The 20,433-nt window shown below is 41.1% G+C and overlaps 1 protein-coding gene across 1 annotated transcript in view; it reads left to right on the forward strand.

The window, feature by feature from the left end:
• Positions 1-1,753: 1,753 nt before the first annotated feature.
• MYLK (myosin light chain kinase) overlaps positions 1,754-20,433 on the forward strand; it is a 250,329-nt gene continuing 231,649 nt past the window's right edge. The window contains exon 1 of the mRNA XM_060774888.2: positions 1,754-1,837. The gene's annotated coding sequence lies outside the window, so the exon portion shown is untranslated. The remainder of the gene's footprint in view (positions 1,838-20,433) is intronic.

Raw genomic sequence — 20,433 nt, forward strand, 5'->3', positions numbered from 1 at the left:
CGTGTCCAACTCTGAGGGTTGGTGCTCATCTCCATTTCTAAGCTGAAGAGTTGGTGTTGTCCATAGACACCTCCAAGGCCATCTGGCTGGCACAACTGCATGAAGTGCCGTTACTTTCCCGCCAGAGTGATACCTATTGATCTACTCACATTTGTATGTTTTTGAACTACTAGGTTGGCTGAAGCTGAGGCTAACAGTGGGAGCTCACCTGCTTGCTGGATTTGAACTGCTGACCTTGCTGTCAGCAAGTTCAGCAGCTCAGTAGTTTAACCTGCTGTGTCACTGGGGGTTCCTCCTACATTAGGATTAGTTTAAAGCCCACTTCCACTTTGCTTTCTTTGGTGTCTCAAACAACCCTGAGGCTATCTAGCTGTGTGCTGTAGAAGGAATACAGCCTGACACTTTAACTGCTATGGAATCACTGGATATGTAGTTTTGCAAGGTGTTGTGCCTTGTTTGCCAAGGAGTGCTAGTGCCCCACTAAACTGCAACCCCCAGTGACTCCATAGCCTTGAGAAAGGGCTATCAAAGTGCATGAATTCTTCAGTGTGGTGCCACACAACTTTAACTGAATGCTATGGAATCATGGGAGATGTAGTTTTGCAAGGTCTTGCGCCTTCTCTGCCAAGGAGTGCTGGTGCCCCACTAACCCCCAACCCCCAGTGACTCCATAGCCTTGAGAAAGGGCCATCAAAGCGCATGAACTCTACAGTGTGGCTCGACACCACTTTAACTGAATGCTATGGAATCATGGGAGATGTAGTTTTGCAAGGCCTTGTGCCTTCTCTGCCAAGGAGTGCTAGTGCCCCACTAAACTGCAACCCACAGTGACTCCACAGCCTTGAGAAAGGGCAGTCAAAGCGCATGAACTCTACAGTGTGGCCCGACACCACTTTGAGTGCTATGGAATCATGGGAGATGTAGTTTTGCAAGGCCTTTTGCCTTCTCTGCTAAGGAGTGCTAGTGCCTGCTAAACTGCAACTCCCAATGACTCCATAGCCTTGAGAAAGAGCAGTCAAAGCACCTTAACTCTGCAGTGTGGCCCAATACCACTTCTCAAGACTATGGAATCACTGAGGGTTGGAGTTTAGTGAGGTATTGGCACTCCTTGGCAAAGGCCAAAGACCTTGCAAAACTACATCTCCCATGAATGCTATGTAGTTTTGCAAGGTTTTGTGCCTTCTCTGTCAAGGAGTGCTGGTGCCCCACTAAACTGCAACTCCCAGTGACTCCATAGCCTTGAGAAAGGGCAGTCAAAGCTCATTGACTCCAGCAGTGGTTCTTAACCTGTGGATCCTCATATGTTTTGGCCTAACAGCTGGTAAAGTGGCTGGGATTTCTGGGAGTTGTAGGCCAAAACCCCTGGGGGCCCACAGGTGGAGAACCCCTGCTCTACAGTGTGACTCCTGAGCTCCCTCTCCTCCTTCCAGTGGGGCTTGCTTCCTCAGGTCGCTGAGGTTTGTTGTTGTAGCCAAGGGGGCAGGAGTCCTGCCTGGGAGCCTCCCTCTCTTCCCTCCCTCCCTCCCTCCCTTTCCTCCTAGCCCACTCCCCCTTTGCTCTCCTCCATTCAGCCCCACTTTTGCAGGGACACAAAACCGGGCTCCTTCCCGCCAGACCCCGCATTCTTGCCTAATAAGGCTCCGCGTCTTCTCAAAGTAGGGAAGAGAGAGTCAGAGAGAGAAAGAGAGAGAGAGAGAGAGAGAGAGAGAGAGGACCCGGGTGGCGCGTGGGTGGGTTTGTGTCTTGGCTTGTTGTTTGGATGGTGTCCCCGGAGGCGGCGGAGGGAGTCTCTCACTTGCTCGGCAGCAGCGAAAGCAGCCCAGACCCAAGGCGCGCGGTGAGTTTCCCTATTCTCTGATGCTGATTATCGTTATTCGCGCTGTTGTTGTGATTGCGACCCTGAGGCCCCTCGAGAGGGAGGCGCGAGAGATGTGGACCTGGCTGGGAGAATGGCCGCAGAGGGATTGGTGCTGGTCATTCATTGCCCGTGATGTTAGCAGGACTTCTGCTGCTCTTCTTCCATCTTTGGCGACTCTGTTGGTAGTTCGAAAACATGCAAGTTGGGAGTAGATCAATAGGTACCGCTTCTGCAAGAAGGTAACAGTGCTTCATGCAATCATGCCGGCCACATGACCAGGAGGTGTCTACGGACAACGCCAGCTCTTAGTGTCAAAGGGGAAACCTTTACGTTTACTGTATTGTCGAAGGCTTTCATGGCCGGAATCACTGGGTTGTTGTTGGTTTTTTCGGGCTATATGGCCATGTTGTGGAGACATTCTCTCCTGACGTTTCGCCTGCGTCTATGGCAAGCATCCTCAGAGGTAGTGAGGTCTGTTGGAACTAGGAAAATGGGTTTATATATCTGTGGAATGACCAGGGTGGGACAAAAAAACAGACCTCACTACCTCTGAGGATGCTTGCCATAGATGCAGGTGAAACGTCAGGAGAGAATGCCTCTAGAACATGGACATATAGCCCGAAAAACCCTACAACAACTTTACGTTTACTACCTTTATTATCATTACTGTGAAAAACCAACTATGGCTAGGGTGAGTTCCCATTGTTAGCCCTTGCTTCTGCCACCCTAGCAGTTCAAAAACATGCAGATATGAGTAGATCAATAGGTACCACTTCTGCAGGAAGGTAACAGTGCTCCATTCAGTCATGCCAGCCACATGGCCAGGAGGTGTCTATGGACAATGCCGTCTCTTCGGCTTAGAGTCAGACAGGATTAGACTTAATGTCAGGGGAAACCTTTACCTTTACTACCTTTATTATTATTATTATTACTGTGAAAAACCAACTCTGGTGAATCCATAGCATTGATCTCTGTCAGCTACAGGGGTGTCAAACTGTAACCATTCTACTATGCAGATCCACCTATTACTACTATTATTATGATGTTTATTTGTACCCCGCTTTTTCTTTCCATAAGGAGACTCAAGAGTGGCTTACATTCAAAGCATTTCAATACAATGTAAAATCTACAAATATACAAAAATTAAAACATTAGTATTTAAAAGTTTCAACTGAAGCTCATCCAAATATATTCAAAATTCAGTTAGGATGCAGGCTCTTTGTTTAGCTCCACTCAGGAGAACAGAAAAAGTCATCATCATACTAGAGAGAGAAAAAAATTCACTTAAAATCTGATTTCTCCCTGTTGCAAGATTCAGGGGTTTGGACTTTAGGGAGGAGCCTTTAACAGCCTTAAGGTAAAATTTTCCCCTTGACATTAAGTCTAGTCGTGTAATCTCCTCTCCCCTTCTAAGCCGAAGAGCCGGTGTTGTCCGTAGACACCTCCAAGGTCATGCGGTGTGCAGAATTCTGGGGTTTGGACTTTAGGGAGGAGCCTTAAGGTTTTCCCTTGATATTAAGTCCAGTTGTGTCCAACTCGGGGGGTTGGTGTTCAACTCCATTTCTAAGCTGAAGAGCCGGCGTTGTCCATAGACACCTCCAAGGTCATGTGGCCAGCATGACTGCATGAAGCGCCCTTACTAAATTACAAGCCCCAGAATTCTTCAAGAGGCAGATACCAGATTTTAAGTGGATTTTTTTCTCTCTCTAGTGTGATGAAGTAGCAGGAAACAGGTATTTCCAGTGAAGGGATACACTATGGATATTAAGCATGATTTGCTTGAGCTAGTTCTCCAATTGAGAATCAGGGGTGTCTACAGTGTAGAGCAGGCATGGGCCAACTTGGGCCCTCCAGGTGTTTTGGACTTCAAGTTCCACAACTCCTAACAGCCTACCAGCCTACCACGCCTGCATTACACTGTAGAAGGAGTGGACCTTGACACTTCTCAATGCTAAGGGATCTTGGGAGTTGTGGTTTAAAGGGTCCTTTAGCCTCTGCCAAAGAGTGCTAGCTTCTGACTACAACTCCCAGGATTCCATAGCATTGAGCCTTGGCTATGTTCAAAGTGGTGCGAAACTGTTGTAGATGCTCCCGAAGTGGAGCGCATGGGCGGCCACTCTCTCCATACACATGTTACTGCAGACCTTTCATTTACTTGCTGGGAGGGGGGGAAGTCTGAGGAGAGCCTCTGAACTGGGGATTTTCGGGGGGAAAGAGACTGAGATGTCAACGGCCGGTGTGGGAGAGAGAGTTTGTGTGAATGAATGGGCGCTGCGTGCCCAGGCGTGCCCACACAAAGCCTGTGGGGCTCGCGCTTGTTTTGGCGGGGAAAGCCCAGGGAAAACGCGCAGGTGCCTGGTTCCCTTGGAGCCGTGGCTTTTGCTTTGGAGAAAAGCAGGAGGGGAAGCTGAGCCTCGGAGGGAGGGAGGGGGCGTGGCTCAAGCCCATCTCTGGACTGGAAGGTAACCGAGCCCCCCAGGATGATTATGGGGTGCATCTACACCAGGCATAGGCCAACTTGGGCACTCCCTCCAGGTGTTTTGGACTTCCACCATTCCTAACAGCCTCAGGTCCCTTCATTTTCCCCCTTAAGTGGTTGAGGGGGGAAAGGAAGGGGCCTGAGGCTGATAGGAATGGTGGGAGTTGAAGTCCAAAACACCTGCAGGGCCCAAGTTGAACCATACACTGCAAAATGGATGCAGCTTAACGCCACCTTCAGTGCCATGGCTCCAAGATCTGGAATCTTGGGAAATGGAATTTGGGGAGGCACCTGCACGCATTTATTAAGCCTACCCAGTCCACTTTCAATCATGAATTTTTGATTTGCATTCTGTTACCACTATATGTCAATTCTGTAGCTGTGTTTAGAAGAGGTTTTCATATACTGTATAATTTTTTTTGTCGTGTCAGGAGCGACTTGAGAAACTGCATATGTGTGTGTGTATGAAAGTTAGTCATTGTATTTTATGTTCATTTGTTTTTTAATTTGTTGTACCTGCAACCAGTCATCAGGAGAGGTTGGTAATAATAAAATGTATTATTATTAGAGGGCCTTGGTGGTGCAGTGGGTTAAACCACTAAGCTGCAGAACTTGCTGATTGGAAGTTTGAATCCATGGTTGGGGGGCAATCCCGTTGTTAGCCCTAGCTTCTCTCCTGACGTTTCGCCTGCATCTATGGCAAGGCGAAACGTCACAGGGTTTAGTGGGGCACTGGCACTCCTTGGCAGAGAAGGCACAAGACCTTTCAAAACTACATCTCCCATGATTCCATAGCAGATTCCATAGCAGGCTGCATTCCCTTTACAACACACAGCTAGATAGCCTCAGGGTTGTTTGAGACATCAAAGAAAGCAAAGTGGAAGTGGGCTTTAAACTAAACCTAATGTAGGAGGAGCCCCTCCTTCTACATTAAACCACTGAGCTACTGAACTTGCTGACCGAAAGGTTGGTGGTTCAAATCTGGGAAATGGGGTGAGCTCCTGCTATTAGATTCAACTTCTGCCAACCTAAGAGTTCAAAAAAAGCAAATGTGAGTAGATCAATAGGTACCGCTTCTACAGGAAGGTAACAGTCCTCCATGCAGTCATGCTGGCCAGGAGGTGTCTATGTACAACGCTGGCTCTTTGGCTTAGAAATGGAGATGAGTACTACCCCTCAGAGTCAGACATGACTAGACTTAATATCAAAGGGAAATCTTTACGCTTACTACCTTTATTATTATTACTGTGAAAAACCAACTCTGGTGAATCCATAGCATTGATATCTGTCAGCTACAGTGGTGTCAAACAGCATCCAATTTACCATGTAGAGTCACCTATTATTACCATTGTTATGATGTTTATTTATACCATGTTTTTTTTCTCCACAAGGAGACTCAAAGCAGTTTACATTAAAATTCAATTCAATACAATACAATAAAATTCAATACAATTCAAAATCTACAAATATACAAACATTAAAACATTGGTATTTAAAAATTAAATTGAAACCCATCCAAATATATTCAAAATTCAGTTGGGGTGCAGGCTCCTTGTTTATTCGAGCTTCTCTGGATTTTGTTGGTCACAAATCTCATTGTAAGAAGGGATACAATGGTTCTCTCTTCCTCCTGTCCTTGGGGAGGTACAGCTTTTGTTATGTTGTTTCATTTTCAATCTGCAACTCAGTTCCCACTAAAATTGATGTGGGAAAGTACAGTATTCTTCAGGGGCCACACGTAATAAATATTAGCAAATTGGGGAAAATTCAATTTTGAGCCTCCGTCAGGATAAGGTCCATGGGACTAGACCAGGCATGGGCAAACTTCTGCCCATGCATGGACTAGATTCTTAGTTTTTGTCAGTGTTCTACAGGCATCCATCCAGATTTGTGGGTTTTACTTTTGTGCATTTGGTTATTCACCAATTTGATTAGCCTGTTATCTCTAGAAACCTGCAATGTAAGTCTGTGGTGAATTGCTGCTGGATGTTGACCATAGAGTTATGTGGAGGACTTAGAGGTTCCTGGAGAGAACACCCCTCAGGAAATCTCTAGGCTCCCTAGTATGATTGTTGTTGTTCATTCGTTCAGTCATCTCCGACTCTTCGTGACCTCATGGACCAGCCCACGCCAGAGCTCCCTGTCGGCCATCACCACCCCCAGCTCCTTCAAGGTAAGTCCAGTTACTTCAAGGATGCCATCCATCAATCTTGCCCTTGGTTGGCCCCTCTTCCTTTTACCTTCCACTTTCCCCAGCATAATTGTCTTCTCTAGGCTTTGCTGTCTCCTCATGATGTGGCCAAAGTACTTCAACTTTGTCTCTAGTATCCTTCCCTCCAATGAGCAGTCGGGCTTTATTTCTTGGAGGATGGATTGGTTGGATCTTCTCGCAGTCCAAGGCACTCTCAGAACTTTCCTCCAACACCACAGTTCAAAAGCATCTATCTTCCTTCGCTCAGCCTTCCCCAAGGTCCAGCTCTCACATCCGTAGGTTACTACAGGGAATACCATGGCTTTGACTATGCGGATCTTTGTTGCCAGTGTGATGTCTCTACTCTTTACTATTTTATCGAGATTGGACATTGCTCTCCTCCCAAGAAGTAAGCGTCTTCTGATTTCCTGGCCACAGTCTGCATCTGCAGTAATCTTTGCACCTAGAAATACAAAGTCTGTCACGGCCTCCACATTTTCTCCCTCTATTTTCCAGTTGTCAGTCATTCTTGTTGCCATAATCTTGGTTTTTTTGATGTTTAGCTGCAACCCAGCTTTTGCGCTTTCTTCTTTTACCTTGATTAGAAGTATGATACTAGTATGATACTGCCAGTAAATTTAGCCTCACGTGGATGTTCCTAAACATTCCTAGAGACAGGTTCTCTCAGGTTAAAAAAATAGCAATGTGTATATATGTTTTTTTCACTTTTATGAGTGTCCTAGCCCCCAACCTCAGCAAATGTGTATTTTAGGTTGCACCTCTTATAATCCCTCCAGCAAAAAAAGTTTATTATCCAAAGTCCTGTTTGTGTGGTAAAGAAAGCCTCCCCTCCTATCACTTAGATAAAACCCCAGTTCCACAAACTCTTCTGCCTGAGTTGTTATGAGTTTTCCGGGCTGTAGGGCCATGTTTCAGAAGCATTCTCTCCTGACGTATCACCTGCATGTATGGCAGGCATCCTCAGAGGTTGTGAGATCTTACAACCTCTGAGGAAGCCTGCCATAGATGCAGGCAAAACGTCAGGAGAGAATGCTTCTGGAACATAGCCATACAGCCCTGAAAATACACAACAACCTAGTGATTCAGGCCATGAAAGCCTTCAACAATACATCTTCTGCCTGATCTCCTTGTACACAGTTCTGTTAATCTGTTAAAGAGTAAGAAAGCCACACACAATGAGATTGTGTAAATACAGCCAAGTTTATGAGAAGTATGTAATAATAACACACTTTATTTATATTCCGCTCTATCTCCCCGAGGAGACTCAGAGCAGATTACGGTATGCACATATATAGGCAAACATTCAATGCCTTTTGTATAGTAAAGAATGACATACAATACACAAACAAAGGCAAAGGTTTCCCTGTAGCACACTGTCCTGAAATTCAAGTTTATATATTGATATTTCAGTGTGAAGAAAAATTAACTGCACAAAGTAGAGAGTGTGACAGTTACAGTTATTAACACTTGCTGCTCACAACACTGTGGCTGATAAGACAATCATTCTGACACCAAGCAATACACATAACCTCACACCATGGTGTGAACATCAATAAGGTGTGAACCAGTAGTACAGACATACAGCCTTTCTCATGACTGCCTTGGTGAAAAAAAGTTACTACACTGATGAACCAGATAATGGCTGTATGTGTTATTTACTGTCAAATGTACTACATTTTTTTCAGAGGTGCACATGCCTAAAGATGGTTCGCAATGGCTCTTTTATCCTACAGATGTTAATTAGGATGGTTCCCGTCTAGCCCTTCTCCTTCATTCAGTACAAAAGATTCTCCCAGAAATTATTCAAGGCAGAGCTAAAGCTCTACTATGAAGCTTGAGTAATGTGCCATCCTCAGTTAGGGTGCATCTACACCACATGTGTTAAACTCAAGGCCCATGAGCCGAATCCAATCTGCGTGTTATTTTATGTAGCCCTTCAGATGCTGGACCACAACTCCTGTACTCCTTATCAATGCACATCATGACTGAGTCCAATGTGAGTTGTGATACAGCAACACCTGCTGCTTGTTCTATTTAGTCAAAATAGAGTTTTAGATGCAAGGCTTGTGGATATGATGTCTGACTTTAAAATACCCTTTCACTTTTCCCCAACCTCAGAGCCATAAGTGCTGTTGGGTTGCAATTCCCATTATCCCCAGTATGCTTGTTGGATAATAAAAAGTGCTATGGAACCAGAAGCTGTAATTTTACAAGATCTTCAGCCTTCTCTGCCAAAGAGTGCTGGTGCCCCACCAAACTACATCCCCCAATGATTTTATAGCATGGAAGCATGACAGTTGAAGTGGTGTGAAACTCCATGCATTCTACAGTACAGATTCACCCTTAGATGTGGACATAGACAAGGCATGTGGATGGCATCAGGTTTCCCATCTTCCTGAAGTTGCAATGTATGGCAGAGGGATGCTGTGCCACCACCAATGAGATGCAGGTGGTGATCAGATTGGACCCAATTTGTGGAATTTGAGGTGTGTGTCTGTGTCTTCTTCCATATTTTCCTTCTCATTGGGTAGCAAAATGTCTTGGGTTATCAAATCTTGGAAACACAAGCCTAGATTGGATGGGGACAACCACCTAAATTTATGATTTCTTTGCTTTACATTTTGTGCTGTCCATGTGCTTGTCAGCTTGCTTAAATAAAGGGAGGGAATGGGAAAAGCAGTTTTAAGATACAAATTGATTGTTTGTTCTAAAAAGACTGTTGGTTAATATATACTACATAAATATAACATAATTATAAACTATGGTGTTTAGAATTATACAGTATTCCTGTAAATCGTTTTCTTGTAAGTAGTTTCTAATTTCAGTGTAATCTGGTATGGAAGTTCATATTACTTTTAGGGCAGGGGCGGCCCTCCGGGTGTTGCTGGACTGCAGCCTCCATCATTCCTCTGACTAGGGCTGTTGGAACATAGTCAACCACATTTAGAGGGCTGCGTGATTCTCACTCCTGCTTTTGGAAGAACATATGTATGTACACTTCGGTGCTCTGCAGTGCTATAAAATGGAAGGAGACTGTTAGCCACATGACTTTCACCTTTAGGTGTTTCATGCTATATGTTTGCGATTCTTTATTAGATTTTGCTTTACTTTGTCTGCTACAGTTCAGCTGTTTGCACATATGGGATGGTTTGTAGAAACATTTCCATGGATGCAAATCTGAAAAGGATTGTGTTGCAGTATGTTTGTTCAAGTGTGATATAAGGAAATTGATTTGAAGGGAATCCAGTATCTAACACACAGAATAATCCTGTGAAACATTATGCAAAATCATTCTATCAGTGAACTATGGATGCAAAATAGAATCAGAATTGGCTTTAAAAATGGTGAAAATTCTGTATGGCACTGATCACTGGCAATATTGCTTACTCTTTTTAGTTTCTTGTTGGTTAGAGACAACACGAAGCTGTGGAAAATCTGTGGATTCTGGAATATGTACTCTTAGCCTACATTAACTGAACCCAATACTGTTCTTTGCCTTTCATGTTGCACGGGAAATGATAATTCTGGTGCAGTGGTTCTCAAACATTTGGCCCTCCAGATGTTTTGGATTTTAGCTCCCATAGTTCCTGATTGTTGGCTGGATTCTGGGACTGGAAGTTCAAAACATCTGGAAGACCAACCACTGTTTTAGCATGTTATTTCTGTCTTGTGCTCTCTGTATGAATACAAATTGCATCATTCCCATGTGTAAGCCATGTTGATTGAAGCTGGTGGGTAGCTTAATCCCAGAATGTCCTGGAGGTCATTGCAGGAGGGAATGGTGAAGCAGAGCATCTGATTTCTGACTGATGGGCCTTTCTTCACCTGTAGCCATGTTTTATTTTTTCTCTACTACAGGACGGTCAATTCCATGTCCCCCAATGATATAGAATAACCACTTGGAATGTAAATAATAATAGCTGGCCTACTTCTTGTGTAATTAACAGCAGTTTAAGCTGTGGACATTGAGAAATAGAATAGCAAACAATATTGTGGTGTCTTAAAGACTAAGAGGTTTGTTCCAGCATAAGCTTTGGTGCACTAGAGTAGATTTCAACAGATAAATATTTCTGTTTCATTGCAAAAAGTATTATTGCTAGCTGATAAGTCAGAAATGACTTGAAGACACACAGCAGTAACAACGTATCTCCCTTGCTAATGATAACTTTTTAACCTGTTGTTAAATGTCATGTTAAACATAGGTTACAAAAAGGAGGTTACAAAATAACCAGCATTTTTCAAAAATTACATTAGAATTTCAGTGATTCATTCATCATTTGGTGCTTCTTCTGGGCATCCTCTGGATTTTGCATTTATGGTGTTAACCATTTTACATGTGGATTACATTATTTTAATTGATGTTTTAATAATTAATGTTTAATTGTATGGTTTTCATTGTATTTGTTTATATTTATATGTATTGACATCAAATCGCTGCCTGCTGTAAGGCTGCCCTGAGTCTCCTTTTAGGGTGAGAAGGGCGGGATATAAATATGTGAAATAAATAAATAAATACAGATGTAAAATTGATCTTGTGATTTGGCTCAGAAGGGTTCATGGCCTTAATAATGGTAATAGGAGAGTTTAATTTTAATACTGCCCTTTAGTAAGTTGCTGCTAATACTCCAATCTCCTCACTAATTGCCTTCTGACACATTTAAAGACAATATCCTTGTCCCTTGCAATGGTACCGTATATTCTGGTGTATAAGACTACTTTTTAACCCAAGAAAATCTTCTCAAAAGTCAGGGGTCGTCTTATACGTGGGAGTTGTTTTATAGAGCAGGTGCTGAAACTTCCAATCTGGATTGGAGAACCTGTGGTTGCTGCATATTGTGGGGTGAGCTCAAAAATGGCAGTGGCCACATCCCTGCCATATGCAGCCACTGTATGAAAGCATTAAGGGCAATGCTGTACAAGTACGGTAAAAGAAAATCCATTCATCAGGATTCGTGGATTTAATGTGGTCCTCCCAATGGTGAGGTGAAGGGGCGCCTCACGGGAAGATGTAAGTAAAGGGTGGAGCAAGCTGCATGCATCCAGGGCGCCTGGGGTATGGAAAAAAAGATAGAGGGGCTCTGGGCCCAGAAAAACATAACTCTTTTACTGTCTGGCCCACCCTTGCATCCTATTATCATACCTCCTCCTCTGCCTCTCAGATCTCACTCCTGAAGATTGTAGTGAAGTGGTGCAGGTGCGCATGTGCAAGATCTGAGAGGCAGAGAAGGAGGTACAGTAATAGGAAAATTACCATATTGAAATCAAATCTGATACTTTAAAAAAAATTATTTGGTGTGCATTGGAAGAGGGGTAGTCTTATACGGTGAGTATATCCCAAACTCCATATTTTAACTGGAAAAGTTGGGGGTTGTCTTATATGCTGGAATATACGATAGTTTATTCCATTATTATCATCAGGACATTATCAATAGTTATCTTTACCCCCTTTTATTTCACTGAATCTGTAGACCCATGGAAATGCCATGGAGTTCCAGAAGAAACTCTGCAAATCTGTCTGTGCCCCCTGCTCCAGCCTGTTGTTTATCCTCCTGCTTGGTTTTGCAACAGTTTGCAGAGCATGTGCCATATTGCTTCCTCATCTGTAGATTAGTGTTGTCATGGGATTATAAAACCAACATATTGAAAACCATTGTGCTAAAGTGAAACTTTGAATGAAAGCTCTGTGGGTGAAAAACTCTTATCTTAATTTATGTTTTGAATGATAAGCTATTTTTCATTTACAAAAAAATAAAAAGTCAACAGGGAGCCAAGTCTTGTAATTGCTGAGATTATGAACAATTATAGATTAAACACGTTTTACAAGATTAGCTATAGCAACATCTTGGAATGAGATGAAAAATTTGCTGTAGATCTTCTCTTTGACAAAGGGCTGCTTCCTTTATACAAAACTAAATCTGTGTTGTCATCACAGAAACAGGAGTTTGCTTTGCATAAAAAGGCATCCCCTTAACTCTCTAAGAACCTTGTTTCTCGTTTTGGAGCCTGTTCAGTTCCCAGGAGCCATACATTTTCAGTAACAGAAACTTTTTTAGCAAATGAAGGTAACCTGTATTTTCTTTCCCTCGAGAGTTTTATTAATCAAGGCTTTTTCATTTTCTTGGTCCTTAACATTTAACATTAGTATAATCTACCATACATTTTCTTTTCCAAATATTAATCGTAATGGTCTCACAGGACTTCTTGAATCCTTGAAATGCCAAAATTAATTAAAGTGCCTGAGAGGATTACTGTAGTCCTTAACACACTTAGCAGCTGCATACTTAAACACACTTGCAAGTTAGTGTTCAAGGGAAGAAGAGCAAGGGATTATTAAACAATATAAGTTGTTACCCCTAACGATATGTTATGCTATGCTATGATATCATCTATTCCAGAGCTTTCCAAACATTTTATGTTGGTGACATACTTTTTAGACATGCATCATTTTGTGACACAGTAATTCAGTTTTACTTGCAAACTGGAAATTAAATTTATTATTATTTATTTATTTACTATATTTATATCCTGCCCTTCTTGACTCAGAAGGGGACTCAAGGCAGCTTACAGCAGAGGCAAATTTCAATGCCTTAAACAATTCAGCAATAAAAATAACATTTAGCTAAAAATCTAAATGAGGTTAAAAGCCAATTAAAACATAAACAATGCCACTTACAGCTATAAAATCATGTTATTCAGAGCCATGGTTGGGCCATTCCAATGATTGTTACACATAAATCCAAGTCATTAGATTCTGAAGGCTTGTTCACAAAGCCATGTTTTCACTTTTTTCTGAAAGTGAGGAGGGAAGGGGCTGATCTAATATCACTGGAGAGGGACGTCCATAGCCGAGGAGCCACCACTGAAAAGGCCCTGTCTCTCATCCCCACCAACCACACCTGTGAAGGAGGCGGGGCCGAGAGCAGGGCCTTTCCAGATGATCTCAATCTCCAAGATTAAACCAACCATTTATAAAATATATGGACACATAAATACATTGTAATACAGAAGTATATGGCAACACAACATATCTCATGAAAACTTTTCATTTATATTTTTAAAGTACATATTTTGTAAGATAATAAATACATTTCCAAGATGGTTGTCATTTATGAGTAACAAGGGAGTCCTAGTACAACATTCAAGTCACAGTATCACATTGGCTCTCCTTGTTTATCTGCTTGATGTGAGGAACCAACAATTATTGTTTTCTATTTTGTTAGAAACAGGTATTAAATTTGTGGCAATTGAATTCAAGTGTTTATTCCACCCCCGCCCCCCTGGAAAAATGCCAGGGACTAGCAGCCAATGGTCTAAGGATCATTGTGATAAAGCATTTCCAATTTTAAAGAGCATATCTGCAAAATCCAAATTTGCCAACATCTAAATTTAAACAGACATGCAATAAATCTATGCCCTGAAATTTGAAATGATTCAAACCAAATGTATTTTTGATTGCATCATATGATTAGATAGTAAGGGGCATATACAGCTACTGGCAAAATTTGTTGGTCTTGTGGCCAGAATCCTTTAAGATCAAACTATCAAAAATCATGTAATAGACTTTTTCCCATTTAAGATACATTCCATTCATGCAGAGGTATCAGGTACAAATGACAGTGGCAGCAGTTGATGATGGCTCTGGCCACCCATGAGATTGCAATGGCAGAAGAGTAGGCAGCCATCAGGGTCTAGGTCTGTCAATAGCTGTTCTGCTGAGAGCCATCTGGTTCATTAATACCTGACTCTCTCTGGTCCCAAGTACTATGGAATAAGTAACTTTGGAAATTATGTACAGAAAAGGCAGGGGCAATTTCAATAAAGTAAACTTCTGCTTGGAGGTATGTGTTCAATGATCCAATATTCTACTCAGTTGAAGCTGTACATTATCTGGTTCATTATGGAAGAAAATCAAACCTTTTCACATCTTTCAATATGTGATAGCCTTCTATCAAAAGTTTCTAAGAAGATAGCTATGTAAGGTTTTTGGAGCAAAACCAAATGTATAAAGCTGTACCAGATGCATTGCTGATGGTTATATATTTGAATGGGAAATTCGAGGGACTTTAATCCATGCAAGAAAGAACTACAATGTGGCAAATGCAAACATTGATTTTTATCTTTACAGACATTACATATCACAAACATTAGATTTGAGTCCTTAATACACTTTAGTGGAGTAAGAAGGAATAGAAATGCAAACAGCAGAAACCATTGTCTTCATAATGGCCATTATCAAACAGGAGGTAGATTATAATACAGGGATCCTTGCACTTGTAAAGAGAATAAATCTTGTGTCTGTATACACACAGGGAGTGAGGAAGGTCAGAATCTTTTAAAGATGGTTCAGAATTGAAAGATGTGTTGGTAGATCAGGGTCTGGTTCAAGGTATACATTTATCCATGATTCCATATTAGTGGCGTGTTGGTTCTCCTGTATGAATATGTAGAGTTGTAAACAAACAACACCAATAAGATGGCAAGGAGTAGAAATGTTGGACAGATTATAGGAATGCGATGCCATGGCATACACAATTCCAAGAAGGAACACATCACTTTCTCTCACACCACTCAAGCTTCTTTAAGGAGGCTCAAATAAATCACAACTGGATAACTTTATAGTGGAATATATTAGAAATGCTTATACAACTCCCATATCCACGGGGATATGTTCCTGAACTTCCCATTTAAACAGGATATAGCAGATAATTGCAATCCTATTGAAATGAACAACTTCTGCCAGTAGTTTCTATACACTTGCTCTAGGGCCTAGAAGACCTAGAAAATTCCTAGGGAGGTGTCATTTCTAGGAATTTGCTAGGTCCTCCAACACAAACAAAATACCATAAAATGTTCCTAGAGAGGACATTTGTCAGATACGTGTCGTGTAGGTGAATTTGTGTTACCAGTCCCATGAGTATGGGAGTTGTATTGTATATAGCCCCAGAATTGTACATGTCACATATGTACATTCTACATGACAGAATGTAAAATTGTGTCCTCTAGATAATGATCTATATCCAATTGCTACTCTCAATGAAAATATATCTTTGGATCAATTGTTTAATGGAAACAGGGCATGTCTTTGTTTTCTTTCAGCAGTCAAAATATATTGCTGCTCAGGATGCTAAAATATGTAAATACTCATACTTCTCTTTAAATGGCAAATTAAATCCCAATGGCATATGAAAACTGAGTATTAAACCCTGTGTGTGTGTGTGTGTGTGTACTAAAGTGTGTGCCAGTGCTTATGTACATGAAGCAGAGACATAGTATCCAGTTCTTTTTGGCAGGCAGATTGGCTGTGAATGTAGTTATGGTGGTAGGGTGAAGGGTTAATAAAGAGGCTTTATTTAAAGCTGTCCACAGTAAATCAATACCACTCATTGCAATTGCCATGCTACAAACCGGTAGCTGTGTGGTAACTTTAATTTCATTAGTCAGATAGTATATACAAACATTGGAAAATTGTGCAGTGGCATAATTTCATATCACAAATGAAAGCCCTCTTAATCTTCAGAAGCCAAGTTGTAATACCTCATCATATTTTACCAAGCCTGGTGGATATTTTCTTTCCCACTGGCTTCTGTAGACCATGTGGTTGCTGCGTGCAGAGATGCCAACACTTCCAATTTTTTTGGGAGGGGGGAGGTGGGGATGCCTCAGATCAGAAATAATTATTAGGTTGTTGTTTTAAGCTTGAAGCTTCCAGTTTCATGATGAAAATGTGAACAATCTCAGCTTTCATTTAAATATACAGGAAAGATTTTTTGCCTTAAAAATATAAATATATAAAAACTAGAGTGCCTTTGGGTTTAAGTTGAAGGGAGAGGCAGCTTTGAAATGGGGTTGAAGACTTAACATGTGGCATGGGCAAATACAATGAACTTGCCTGTTTGGTGACATTATCTTATGCAGCTTTCGCATAAATGTAGTGATGGCTGCTAAAGCCAGACCTCACAGTGGGTCTCTTGCTGTTGCTGAGTGAAGCATTTATTTTAAAGTCACCATCTGTGGATGTGAAACCCCTTAAGTAATCTTTCAAAATTAGATGTGGGGTGGAAAAAAGTCTCACTGAATTCAACCTGGTTTACTCCTGAAGATTAGACATTTAGGCCTGAATCCTATTGATAGCTTCAACTAGACTTGACCTGTTGAATTAGTTGGATTTACAGATATCTAATAATTTAGCTTTCAGCAGCTGGTTCAGTGGTTTGACAGTGCTTTAACTCTTTAGTAATCAGAGGGCAAAAAGGGAAAAAAAGAAACACACTACTCTTGTATATAAAAACTGTGGTTTGAATCCTGTTATACTGTAGAATTAATGTAGTTTTTGGTCTCTGTCCTGTGTGAATAATGTGCATTTTACAGAAATGCTTTGATGTGTATCTTTTATGGAACTGCATTTTAATATTTGTGTCTGTAGAATTTTTATAGTATTTGTGTGTGTTTGACCCTGCTGTGACCCACCTTGAGCCATAAGGAAAGGCAGTAAGAAATACCATCATCAACAATATTACTACTACTACTACTACTACTACTACAAGATCTTTGACCTTCTCTGCTGAAGAGTGCTGGTGCCTCACCAAATTACAAATCCCTGGATTTCATAGTGTTGAGCAGTTAAAGTGGTGCTAAACTGTATTAATTCCCAGTCAGTCCTTTCTAGTTGTAGTTCACAACAGGATTCAAACATTAGTCTTTAAAAAATGTAAAGGTACTATATTTCCTTTTTCTGCCCTAAGATTCCTATGGTGTTTGCATGCATTACTAGTACAACCCCCCTGTTATGCGAGCTCCACTGGCTGCCCGTCTGCTACCGAGCACAATTAAAAGTGCTCTCTTTTGCCTATAAAGCCCTAAACAGTTCTGGCCCACCTTACCTGTCTGAATGTATCTCCCTCTATGAACCATCTCGGAGGTTAAGATCTTTTGAGGAGGCCCTACTTTTGATCCCACCTCCCTCGCAAGTGCGATTGGTGGGGATGAGAGACAGGGCGTTCACAGTGGTAGCCCTTCGGCTATGGAACTCCCTCGCGAGTTAAATTAGATCAGCCACCTCTCTCCTGATATTCAGAAGAAAAGTAAAAACTTGACTATGGGGCCAAGCCTTTGGGCAGTAAGCAGTACAAGGAATGATCAGGGATTATGTGCAATGGATATGGAATGGCCTAGACTACGATTGTTTGATTGTGTGATTTTAATGTTTATATTGATATGTTTTAATTCCATGTTTTAATGTTAAATGATGTGTTTATGATTTAATTGATAATTGTATGTTATTATTGTTATGTTAGGTTTCTGTATGTGAGGCATTCAATTTTGCCATAATTATGTTGGAAACTGCTTTGAGTCCCTCGCTGGGGGGAGAAAAGCTGTATACAAGTGAAGTAAGTAAGTAAATAAATAAATCATTTCAGTGTCAACACTTCTAGAAACAAAAGGATCTGAAATTATGCTATGCCATTAAGAGCAAACATAATTTAAATATATTTTGTTGTTTATAGAGTCTCAAGCCTCAATACTTTTCCTGTTGCTTATGTTGCATGAAGTGCTATTAGGAGGGGAAAGTGATTGACCAGACCGAACTGTTTTTTGTTTGTTAGTTTGTTAGCTGTTCAGTAAGAATTGGATGATATTATAGCCTCATCCAATTGGGTTCTGAACTCTTTAAGTGTCAGTCATGTTTTGGCAATACTTACTGTAAATGATAAGATACAAATGGCATAACTAACATTTTTGAGCACACGTACATGCAAAAATGTAAATTCTTTGCCAGTAAGAAGATAACAATTCCTGGAGATATATATTCTTAAAGCACCAGTTATTGAACTTTCCTCCTGGCAGAAGAGTCAATCTGATGCATTATAAGAAGCAAATATAGTTTATTCACTGTCTTTGAAGTGAATATATTGAGATTAGACAGAATCTTGCTACATTTGCTATGGTTAGTTTTAGAGAATAGAAACCCCTTTGTAGTATTATAGATGACTTGTTAAAATAGTTTAATTATGACATATTTGTATCATGCCCTGTGGCATGAGATTTCAAGGCAGCATGGAAATAAAAACAATGTAAGTACAGCGGACGCTTAGTATCCACTGTGGACAAGGAGACTAGAACTAGGGTATTTTGAGTCAGACTTCAGGGGCTGATTTGTGGGAAAGCTATTCTAAAGGAAGTGGGAAGAAGAGAGAATCCAAACAGAATCTTAGATTAGTGAAGGTTCACTGAATGGCTTTGTTGAAAATTCAAGAAGAACATTAAGAAAGAAAAGTGCTGATAAAGGTGCAGGGCATCACTGATCTGTTTCCATAGTGATGTTGTTCAAAAAGAGGCTTAAAAGAACACTGAATATATCTTCTGTAGAGAGCAGAAATCTTGGGAAGAGAAGGGACTGGGGGCACTATCATGATTGGATTGTTTGATCTTTTGACTGGGTGTATGTAATGGGTATGTAAAATTATTGGTCGACGGGCATTTGCTTTTCTAAGCAAAACTTTTCAGAAAACTAAAGCAAGGCAGTTTGAATATTTCTCTCTATTTCTTATTGTAGAAATGATAGTTAAAGTTGAGTGTTTGGACTAGCATGCCAGGAAAGTAGAGTTCAAAGACCTGTTCACTCACAAAAAACCTGTGTCACCTTAGGCAGGTCACACTCTCTCTGCCTCAGCAGAAGGCAGTGGCAAGCTCCTCTGAATAAATCTTGCTAAAGATTCTCCAAGAAAGGGTTGCCATTCATTGGAGTAAATTTGAAAGGAGGTAACAAGAGCAACTATTTAATTCTCCTTAGGTCTTTATTTATTTTAGGATTGGTATAAACATTATTTTTTTATCTGTGGAATGAAGGGACAATTATAGCTCCATCAATAGCAAACCTCCAAAGATACTCTCGCAATGGACATAAGGCCACAACTTTATTGATTACAGTTGCATTTTCATGGGACTGGATTGAGGTATCAGCCAACCCATCTGTTAGCCAATGAGCCTCTGCCCAGAATTTAACAGACAGCCCCATGAATGAAAGCTGCAGGATCCATCTGTCTCTTAATGGTTTTCCCTGTCACTGGGGGTTTGGTCAAGTGAACAACCTTCCAGCAGGGCTATCCATACCCAGACAGTTCCACAAAGGGGACTCCCACCATTGTATGAGTTTATGATCCCATTGGTGAAGCAAAAGAGTAGAAACACATATATTAGATTATTTTAGCTTACAATCTTTCGTGTCCATAGCTAGGTCTGAGGACAGTTTTTCAGGCCTCTTAAAATAGGGAGAAAAACATACAAAGACTGGGAAAACATGAGGTAATGGTGTCAGGAGGAATTGGGAGTACAAAAGTTTTTTCGGATCTGTAAGGACAGAATCATCAAATCATAGAATAATGATTCAGAGAGTAATTGCTGCGCAATAACAGATATGGAATATGTGCAATGAATTCTGGAATGGTCCGGATTACGATTGCGGATGGTGTGATTTAATAGCAATTGTAATGTTTTAAATTTTTTAGTATGTATTAATTTTAATTTTTAATTTAAATGTTTATTTCAATTGTATCTTGTTTTAAGGTATTGGATACATATGTTTTAAGGTATTGAATATGTAAGCCACCATGAGTCCCCTTCAGGGTTGAAAAAGACACGGAACACCAAGAACAACTCTTTATACTTACATGAACGTAATAAATAAAGAGGAAAATAGATATCTGACTGTCACATGGTGGAACTTAATGTTCTAATGCAGGGGTCAGGAACCTTCGGCTCTCCAGGTGTGGTGGACTTCAACTCCCACAATTCCTTGAGGCTCGGCATTCACCCCAAAGGCTTACCTTGGCCTCAAGGAATTGTGGGAGTTGAAGTCCACCACACCTGGAGAGCCGAAGGTTCCCC

This window comes from Anolis sagrei, chromosome 1 (genome assembly GCF_037176765.1).
Source record: "Anolis sagrei isolate rAnoSag1 chromosome 1, rAnoSag1.mat, whole genome shotgun sequence".
In the NCBI taxonomy this organism is placed as follows: Eukaryota; Metazoa; Chordata; class Lepidosauria; order Squamata; family Dactyloidae; genus Anolis; species Anolis sagrei.